General features: G+C 37.8%; 1 long non-coding RNA gene across 1 annotated transcript; it reads right to left on the reverse strand.

Annotated features, from left to right (window-relative positions):
• Window positions 1-3526: 3526 nt before the first annotated feature.
• On the reverse strand, window positions 3527-10436 carry LOC140138655 (uncharacterized). Its single transcript, XR_011857034.1, has 3 exons — window positions 10274-10436; window positions 7461-7631; window positions 3527-4605 (listed from the first exon to the last, which is right to left on the reverse strand). It is a non-coding gene; the product is annotated as an uncharacterized lncRNA (long non-coding RNA).
• Window positions 10437-10683: the final 247 nt, after the last annotated feature.

Raw genomic sequence — 10683 nt, forward strand, 5'->3', positions numbered from 1 at the left:
GGGGCAAGGAATCCAGTTACTACACTGTAATTTAAGTGACTCAAGACAAGCGGTATGTTATTGATGATAAGAAAAGAGGTACCGCTAGAATGTACCTCATTTCTTTATATAATGAACCACTTGTCTTCAATCACTGAAATGTCAGTGAAGTATTATACATAACTTTTGTTACCAGAGTGTAGTAATTTTTAAGAAAAATGCAAAATTAGTCACAAAATTTATCAAGGCGTAGTAGTACCATACCACCTTAAAGCCTTCAATTTATAATGTACATCAAGGTTTAGGTGTAAGTAACATTAAAGGAGGCTGGTCAAATTTCATCGCATGATATTTCTACCATGGATGAATGATCTTGAAGTTAATACTACTGCCTATACCTCTTGGGACAGAATATTCCTTTGTTGCTACATCATAACACAAAAATACTTTTTTTATCTTGAGACGACATTCTAGAAACAGTTTTTTTTAATTTTTTTGATATCGGCCTTATTAACAAAAAAAATAACTTAATAAATTTCACATATGCCAATATGCACAAAATGATGCATAAAATCAGAGTCTCCGGCAATCATAGCATTGTGCCTTTTATGTTAGAAAAATAATTATGAAGCATGAATCGCATGGTTTATTTAAAACAAACTCATATTGACTATAAAAACGAATAAAAACAGTCGGCTCTCAACACACGATATTCAAAATTCCTGCGCTGAATCTGTCTAAGTGCAATGACATAATGGTTATTTGTACCAGTACTCAATTGTCATTACACTCGACAATTTCAGCGCCAGGAATTTTGATATGTCTCCGATGAAGGCGGGTGTTTTTAATCACTTTATAGTCACGATGAGTTTGTTGTAAATAAAACCATGTGATTCGTGCTTGATAGTTATTTTTTTACATATAAGGCATAATGTTGTGATTGCCAGAGACTTCCTTTAAAGATACTACAATGTAGGCCTAGTTCACCTGTCAATCAAACTCAGAAACAGTTTGTTTGTATACATTTTTTCTTGATGATTGAAATTTCTAACCCATCGGGAAACAGCATGCCCTATGGTTAGTTTTTTACCTTTAAACATACAAACTCTCTAAAAAGTTAGGTCTTAGTAATAGGAAACTAATGCTAGAAAACAATTCCTAGAAAAGTTGCCCTTTTCCTTCCTAAAGTTCAGACATCATTGGCCATTGTCTCTGATTGTGTGCTTTTAAAGTTAAACATATCACAGGCCGTGGTGAGGATTGACATGATCGTCAGATGCAAAATAGTTCACTCATTTCTGACTATCATTATGAATGCATGTTTTTGAAGCTCCTAAAAATGCAAACCATGCAATACAAACAAAATGCCCTTTTTAATATGATACATGCAGAGAGCAGCATGCACTTTGCTCAGTGTGCTACACTATATATGCAGTATGCTCTGTGTGATACAAAAATACACAATTACTTTACTATCAACAATAGCATTGACATAACTACACAAAAGGGATATACAGGGTGTAACAAAAAAGTTTACCATCAACTTTTGCTTGTAAAGTTGACCAGGTGCATATAGCCAGGATATGTGGCTGCTAAGGGGCTGTTATTTTCTTCGGGCAGGGAGGGCACCTATGTTTCAGATGGACATTTTATTTTTAAAAAGACCATATATATACAATACATAAAAAATATTTCGTATAGCCCCCTCACGAAAACTAGTGCATTGCATTTGTGCTTGCTCAATTAGCATTTTGTGCAAATTTTAGTACACAATTTGTTACCGTTCTTTTTTTATGGACCTTTTCATTTTACATGTAAAGTCTATGGAGATTAATATTAGAGAAGGCTGTTAATTATGGATGCTATAGCCTCATTTTAGGCTATTTTAAGAACTTACAAGTTCATAAAAATGGCAACAAATTGTGTAATAAAATAGAAAATGCCACTTGAGCAAGTCCAATTAAAAATACGTCTGGAGTGGGGGCTATAGCTAAAACAAAAAATGTCCTACACCTTAGGCCAAGTAAAAAATAAACATATTTCACGTCCGGTTTTTGAAAAAAAGGAGGAAGAGGGGCCTTTTTATTTTGTATTTTTTATCGCAAAATCAGTGTAAATACCCATAATTAGAGCTGTTTTAGCGTATACAATAATGCCTGGAAAAAGGAGGAGGCCTCTTTTTATTTGTTGTTCTGAGAGATAGGCCCCCTCTAACTATCACAAAACCTTTAGACTATAGAAAGCATCTCTACTTCCTAGACATATTTTTTGAAAAGTAGTAACTGAATTTCAAAAAATAAAAATATAATTGAAGAAACCTCAAAAAAGAAAACGGGAGATGACGTGGAACATGGTAATTTTATTATTTGGCCTTAGTGGTTATGAAACAAAGGTGAGGGGTCATGAATATGTCAGTGGGCAGAGTCGCTTTTTATGAACCCCTTCCATCGTGGGCTGAAAATTTTGTGACCCCCTATCTTTGGCGGAATATTTTGATGACCGCCCTTTTGTGCGCATACCAGAGACAAATTTCCAAAAAAGTTAAGAAATGTGTGTTTGATGGAAAGGTGTGCACAGTACAGAAACATTATTTTGTCATTGTAACTAAAGATTGTAAAATTTGTGATGGAAAGTGTAAATGTGCTCAAATAGGGCACCCACATTTTTTAAAGTCACACGCCCTTTCACTCGTTTTCAGAGAAGAACGGCAGCCCTTGCTCAGATTGAAGCGAATGCCCTGTTATTCTGTTAATGAGCGACATATACAAGGAGCTTTGTTTGTGCAGACCAATGTCTAAGGCGCGTAATCGGCCAATCAAATTATCACGTCTGTAGTTATGTTTGTCAGACGATTGAATCAGCCAATCAGAACCAGTGCCGTAACTACCGGGGCAGAGGGGGCAAGCGTGCCCAGGCGCTACCCTTAAGGGGCACCAAATTGACCAATTCAGCATCGATTCCGCGCCCCTCCAAGCGATGAAAGTCAACATTTTCAGCACAAAATCTATTGAAAGAACATTTTAAGACCGATATTCAACTTCTAGTAACCAAAATTAATTAGTGGTAGGCCTTATTTGCCCAAAATTTTACGCGTCCCAGCAAGCAAATGTTTAAAAAATTTCCCACGTCTAAGATATTCTGGGGGTGTAGGGCAAATTTTTTTCTTGCCCCAGGCGCTACCAAACCTAGTTACGCCACTGATCAGAACCCTACTACCGTGTTTACACTGTGCCCACTCTCAAAATGTAAACAAGTGCCATTCTTCTTTGAAGGAAACTGTAGTAATTATAACCTCCTTTTTTGGTGTAAAAAAATTATGACCCTCACTTTTTTTGGTATACAATTTGTATGACCCCTAGTATATTCATCAGGGACAGAGGGGCCAGTGAAATGTCAAATCTAGTGGCCCTGTAATAAATTTACTGGCCCAGCTTTTTCAATTTGTTCTATTGCAATAAAAAACAATGACCTTTTTTTTGGTGTTTTTGGAAAAAAATCTATATGAATTTTTAATCATTTGTCATGAAATGTGTATATCGCGAAAAAAAAAAAAAAAATGTTATGATATCAGAAGGACATCCTCGTTTTCAAAATGTAATTCGATATTTCTGATGTGCTCTCCCACGAAAAATAATATGTGGAAACTTTGCTGAGCCCTTTAAAGTCAAGCAAACCTTGTTTTGTACTGAATGTACTCAATGTAAAGAGTGTAGTTACTAACACAAATTCAGTCAGTAGTCCTGCCTTTCCAACTTGCTAGCAAACAAGAATAAGAATATAAACTTACGAAAAATCATTAAAGATATAAATTACAGATGACAGGCGGAGCAGAAACTGTGTGTAAAATATGGCCATCACTGATTATATCTTGTCTCAAATGTGTTATATCAGGCTCAAAAATCTAGTGGCCCGCCGGGCCAGCATTGTTGGAAGTTTACTGGCCCGATGCAAAATCCACTGGCCCCGGGCCACCGGGCCACTGCTTAAATCTGTCCCTGATATTCATGACCCCATTCTGAAGAAAATGACAGCCCCCTAAATGCACAAAAAAATGTCTTTTATGCAAAGGTCATTCAGCACTTTTGAGCCAACCTGAAGCATTCATCCTTGTTCACCTTAACTGATATTGGAGGTCAAGCTTCACCTCGATCAGCTTACTTTTTGCTCACAAATTTGAAGTCAACTTTTCACTATATAAAGTGTTCTGTTGGGCCAAGCTTCACCATGCATCCAAAAGGATTTTCATTGTCTCACCATTTATGCGTTCAATTTGTCACCATGCATCGGTTCACGATAATAATGCCTGAAAGCGAAAGCCAAGTTTAACCTTAATCATACGAATGCTTTTATTAGTTCAAGCTTCACCCAGAAGTTCATTTTGATAAGTCTAAACTTAATCATCGTAAAGCGGTATCCAAGAAGAAGAAGAAAATAGTGAAGCTTGACGTGGCTTGAGGAGGGTACTGAGTTCCAAGATTCACAATGATGCCCACATTAATGTCTTCTGGATCTTCTTATTGTGGGATAGCAACCCCTGTAAACATGGTAAATGTATTCCTTATTTTTAAGATGCTCGCTTGGCTTCTGTAACAGTATCCACATCAAGTTGTGAAGCAAGTGTGTATGCTGTGGATAGAAAAAATACGATTATTATTGACATATCTCTGTTGAAATGTTCTCATTCCTAAAACACTATTACAATGTACCAAATCATTGTATATATTATCTTCAATTAATTGTCACCATAATTAGTTCCCTTCTCCTAATAAACAAGAAATCAAGGGCTCAGGGACATAACATCTTAACTCAAAATTGCTAGTTTGAGTGCACTGTGTAAATACAAAGCATGATGTAGATCTATATGATTTTGTGTACATTAAAATTTTCATATTAAAATCTCATTTTCATCACAACGATACTGTGGCGTATATTGGGGTGCCACCCGTGTTCGAAATATGCTTCAAAAAGTTACAGGCCAGCCAGGCTTGACCTTTTAAAAAAAGTTACCGGCCAGCCAACTAGATGCCAGTCAGAAAATTACCGGCAAGGCAAAAAAGTTACATGCCAATGGCCGACTGACCGGCCATATTTTGTATGCTGGGTGCCACCCCCAGTCCCAACCTTTCCCTGGTTCTGGAGTAAGGTGCATCTCATGCCCCTCTTGTCAAGCAAATTTCTTGTCCCTAGTCTCAAAACATGCCATTGGTCAATATATTACTGCATACCAAATTTAAAATTATTCCAAAATCATAATAGGCGGCCTCCGTGATGCTGAAATTGTTGGTCAATGACCATACCCTAATGTTAATGTTAGAAATTATTGCTGCCTTATGCATTTTAGTTCATGCAGTTAGGACTATTAATGAATAAAGATGTTAAAAAGCATACTTGTCTCAAAATTAAACATAAGGGAGCTATCTACAAAGACCAAGTTTATGTAAACACAAATGGCTGCCTTGTGCTGTCTTTACTGTGTAATTGTGAAATTGCTAAAATATTCATAACTTTCCTATTTGTGCTATAAACTTTGACCTGTTAGGCAGATAATACTTGAGATCATACACTTGCATCTAGACCTTGCTCAATTTGATGAGAAAACACACACAGGCCTGATGAGCTCGAGGGTAGCCTTGTTCAAGGCCTTCTAAGATTTCCTCCTGCTTGAACTATTTTTGGGCTCATGAAGTCAGTGAGGGCCACAGATTACAGCTATTAATGACCGTGCGTATGCTGAAAAATTGAACTTGGGCTCAGTCTACGAACCGCCAAACAGCCTTGTCTCGCCATACGGCTCGCAGGCACAACCCGAGTTTGATTGTTCAACTTAAAACACATGATTATAAGCAGCCACAGTCTGTGATGGTCATATCATGGACAGGGTTGTAGCTAGGATATTTTCAGTGCTGGGTGGCATTTGATGAAAATCTTGCATATTTATTTATTTATTTATTTATTTATTTATTTATTTATTTATTTATTTCTTATTTAACCTGGGGTGACCAATCAATGCACTGGCATTGTTCTTATTTATTTATTTATTTCTTATTTAACCTGGGGTGACCAATCAATGCACTGGCATTGTTCTCCCTTGGTTCCCAGGTGGAAATTGTTTGCCAAAATAGACCAAATTCTTAACTAATTCAATAAAATGCTGCAATTTTGGCCTCTGAGTGGTGGGCTCCAATGCTAAAATTGGAGCAGTGATAGGCTCCAAAACCGATTGGTGGGCTCTAACGCCCACCACCGCCCACTGTAGCTACATCCCTGATCATGGACTTGCCAAGCCCAAAAGTTGTGATAGGATTCAAGTGCTGGTCATGAGGGAGGAAACTTAGAGGGCTAGCCAGAGGGCTGAGGTTCTTCAAATCTTGAGATTGGATATCATCGATTGGCTCTCGCAGGAAAGCAGGGCTGGGTTTTACTCCATGCTCAACGCTCATTGATATTGAGGGCATTAATGTCATTGAGTGATGCTTTGGTACATGTATGCTTCAGAGTCTCAACATTCGGGGGGAAAGGAAATCAGGACCATATTGTTTATCTCTGGAATATGAAGTGTGATCCAAGGATCATGCACATTGCACAGCTAGATCAGCAAGGGCTGCAGATGGAGTCATTTCTGTAGACACTGATGAGGGTTTCCCAAATCCAGTTCCAATAAGGCATATATGTGTCATGATTATTTACGTCATTCTGCTTCATACTTTGCCTTTCATCTGGCCTAGCATCTACAAGGCTCTAGAATTTTAAACTTCTGAGTTTGCTCACCACTACCTATCCACAACTTCACGATATAAACCACCTCTGCTGAGAACTCCCATCTGAAGATTTGAAGAACCTCAGCCTCCATTCTTTTAACATATTGGGTGCTGTGACTGCTGTCTCATCAAATTGAGCAAGGTCTATAAATGTGCAAATGTGCGATCACTCTTCTGTAGTAGTATCAGCCTAACAGGTCAAAGTTGGCACAAAAACAGTAACGTTATGTATTCACAATTACACAGTAAAGACAGCAAATGGCAGCCAATTTTGTTTACATAAACTTGGCCTTGTTATTTTTTGAGTAAGACTGTTATTTTGATCATCTTTTATTCATTGATAGTAGTAAGGACTAAGTTACTAGTACAGCAGTCATTTGTAATGTACACAATGCATGAATAAAATAGCTGCCTTATGCATATGGTATGGCTATTGACCCCCAAAACGACTTTGGAATAATTTTAAATTTGCAATGGGGACAAGAAATTTGTGTGACATGAGGTGATGGGGGCACGAGATGTACCCTATTCTGGAGCCACTGATTTTGTTTCTAGATATTTGTGTAACTGCATTTCACAAAATGACCAAGTGATAATTTTGACAAGTTGGTACTTTCACAGCTTTGGGGCACATCCATTTTGTATCCTTGCCCTTGGCGCACAACCCCTAGCTACACCAGGCAACATGAAAAGAAACATATATACGGGAATAGCTGTTCTTACCAACAATGGCTGGTGTGTGTCATTCATGGTCTTGTTTGATCACATCTAATCCTGTTCTGCCCCACTGTAAAAATCATCCATCAATCTTCTACATAGTTTTGCAAATGTCTTCTCCATATCCAGTGTACTTGGAAACACAAACACTGCCATGCCTGGAGTAAGTTCCACCATCTGGAAGTAGTAAAACAGTTCAGTATAATTATAACATTACTGGCAAAGTTCATGGAGATTGAATGAAAGTTAAAAATTGGCTCAAATTTATTTAGCTGTCAACGTCACACAAGTAGCCTACAGGTACTGTATTCACCATAATTAGTTCCCTTCTCCTAATAACCACCCTTAAAGAAACTTTTGAAAGACAGCTGTACAACTAAATTCATCAAATGTCTAAATAAAAGTATACCTCAGTTCTAAACAGTGGTGGCACTACTAGGGGCAGGGGGCATTTGCACATAAAAAATAATTTTATTAAAGAACATCCATGGATCACTTTGCAGGGTCTTAGGCAAGATTTGAAGGTTTGGGTGTGTAAATTGAAAAAACTGGGTGTGTAAATTTAAACATTTGTGTACAAAGTATAGGCCATGTGGGCAAAAACTGGACGTGTACAAATTTGGGTGTGTAACATTTGCTGGCTGCCTAAGCCCTACAATCAAAGAAATTAATGTTGGTACACTCGGGCATACTAAATGTAAATCGCCACCCCTCACCCCCAGTTCAATGTTGATGAAAGCACTTTTTCCATTGGGCTCTCCAGTCTCCCCAACATTGATTGAGGGGGAATGGGGGAGGGAAGAGGAAAGGAGAAGGTATGTACTTCTCATCAAACATAGTTATACTAATTTCACTTAACTCTCAGAGCGGCAATGAAGAGTTCCAACATATTGTCAAGGTGTACCAACTATTAAATTCCTTGATTGTAGCTTCCAAGACTATTTGTGGTACTATTTGTGATTTATCCCTCAGAATGGATAAAATAAAATAAAATCAAATGCCTTGATCAAACTTCATCCAGCAGGAATATCTCCAATATTCTACATTTCAATTTTTTATTTACGATTTAGCAAAGGAATATACTATAGATAATGCATGATGTATATATCGAATTTTTTATATGATGTATTTTATTGACACGAAATTTGATACAGGTAAAATATGCCCTTCCTGACTGCCATTCTGCCCTTTTTTATGTCCTCTACCAACGGCTAAAATAGTACAAAATATTGCACCAAATGGCGTCATTTGCACCTCAAATTTTTTTAAATCGATAGCTTCACAGGGGGACACCCTCTGGCTCCCCCACCCAGGTGCTAAAGCAGCCATTGAGTGGCACTTTGCTGTTTTCTTTTATTTCATGTGGCACTTCAACATATTTGAGGAAGCCTAATCTACATGATACTTGTTGTGAACGCAGCGAGCAGGAAATTGGCAAAGTGTTTCCGTAACTGTTTTCCTTTATAAAGCCATTTTAGAGTGTTTTATTTAAAAGGCGCCCTTACTTGATAACTCTAGCTTCAATTTCAAATTTTTTTGCACACGATAGTTACGCATTTGATGCTAGAGTGCATTGCTAAAATGTTTTTCGGTGGGACAGCGGTGCAATCTTTTGTTATATTTATTCTGTTTAAATGTTGAAATTTGGATGAAAGTTATTTTGATGAGTCAACTACAGTACGGTATCTTTTGAGCAAGATTTGCCTAGTTTGAACAGTCTAAAATTTTGCTAAAGTTTAATTTTAGCAACATTTTTGATGCGATTGTCTGTCGTGATCAGCTGTGTAATTTACTATTTTACTTCTGAACTTCCATTGCTTTACATGGTACGTGTCATGCTTCAGCGAATCCGACTAGATTTTGAATGCAATGGTCTCTAGAATGTAGGTATGCTAGGTGAATTCAAATTTGCCATCAAACTGCATCATTTTATATATCAAATTAAAGCCCTTGAGTAAACAAAGCCAAAACTGAACCTTTTTTTCATAGCACTTTCCGTAGCAAAGTTACATCTTGTCAAAGATTGACTTTCATCAAACAATGTCAAAAAGATTCAGCTAGCAAAATTCCCCAAAACGGCATTTCGGGGTGTTTCTAGATCTTAGTCTCATTATGATAGCAGCTTTTTTAATGGAACTGCTATCAAAATCCTCTAAAATTCCATGTGCGAGTGACTTATCACCATAAAAATCATATATTTGGGTCAAGTGAAGTATAGAAAACATATTTATGTAGGTTTCTTTCTTCGGGCACAAGTTTTAAATTTCTATGTAAAAATGCATTGACATTGTCGGCGAATTTGGCTGACTAGCAAATGTGTTTGCCTGGCATACCTATAGAATGTGAAGCTATCGGTGAACAAATTCATGGCTATCTCTTCTCGAGCAACTTGGAGCAAGGCACCCATGTGTGCCAAAATCACTTGCTCCCCCTCGGCTCGGCTTGCCAAAAATTGCTTGCCCCACCCCTTTCGGCTCGATAAAAATTTCTGGGCACCCCCCATTTTACCGGCAGGAATTTTTATAGGGCATTAGGGGGTGCTTATTTTGTACAAGTGGACTTTTTTTCCAGGTGGGGGTGGCAATTTTACATCGCACTCCACCCCCCCCGCAACCCCCGGGCTCATAATTATTGCACAGCCCCTACGTCAGAAGTAGGTATAGTGCAATAGATAGAACAGTCCCCGGCATGCCCGGGAACAGCCCCGACCGAGAAACTGCTAAATATCTTTATCATGTTTACTTTAAGCTTACCCATGTTGTTACCCGGGCTAAGTTACTAAACACACGTCACACATATTTTTAGACTGAAGTACTTACTTAATATAGGTGATAGCTGCTAACGACGCCTCTTTCTTTCTCCAGGCATGCCAGGATATCAGTAAAAGTAATATTAGTGGATGAATTATTCACTAGAAAGAATAAGATGACTGGAATTCTTCTTCGCATGTGTGTACATATATATATACCAATCCAGCTGATCAGCTGATTCGTTGATTAGTCTCCCACCAGTCGTAAACCAAACTGGTTACGGCATGTATAGCAAGTCAACGCTGCCATAAATCGTTTTAAATTGAAAGAGATGAAATTCCCCTCAAATTCGCATTTTGAAAAGGAAATTTTTAACTTTATCTGGCTGACCTGATAGCTTATGATTTTCTTAAACAAAATATGGCAAAAAAAATTTGTTGGAAAATTTTTTTGAGGGGTCTTGGACCACGCCCATTCCA

This window comes from Amphiura filiformis, chromosome 18 (genome assembly GCF_039555335.1).
Source record: "Amphiura filiformis chromosome 18, Afil_fr2py, whole genome shotgun sequence".
NCBI classification, from domain to species: Eukaryota; Metazoa; Echinodermata; class Ophiuroidea; order Amphilepidida; family Amphiuridae; genus Amphiura; species Amphiura filiformis.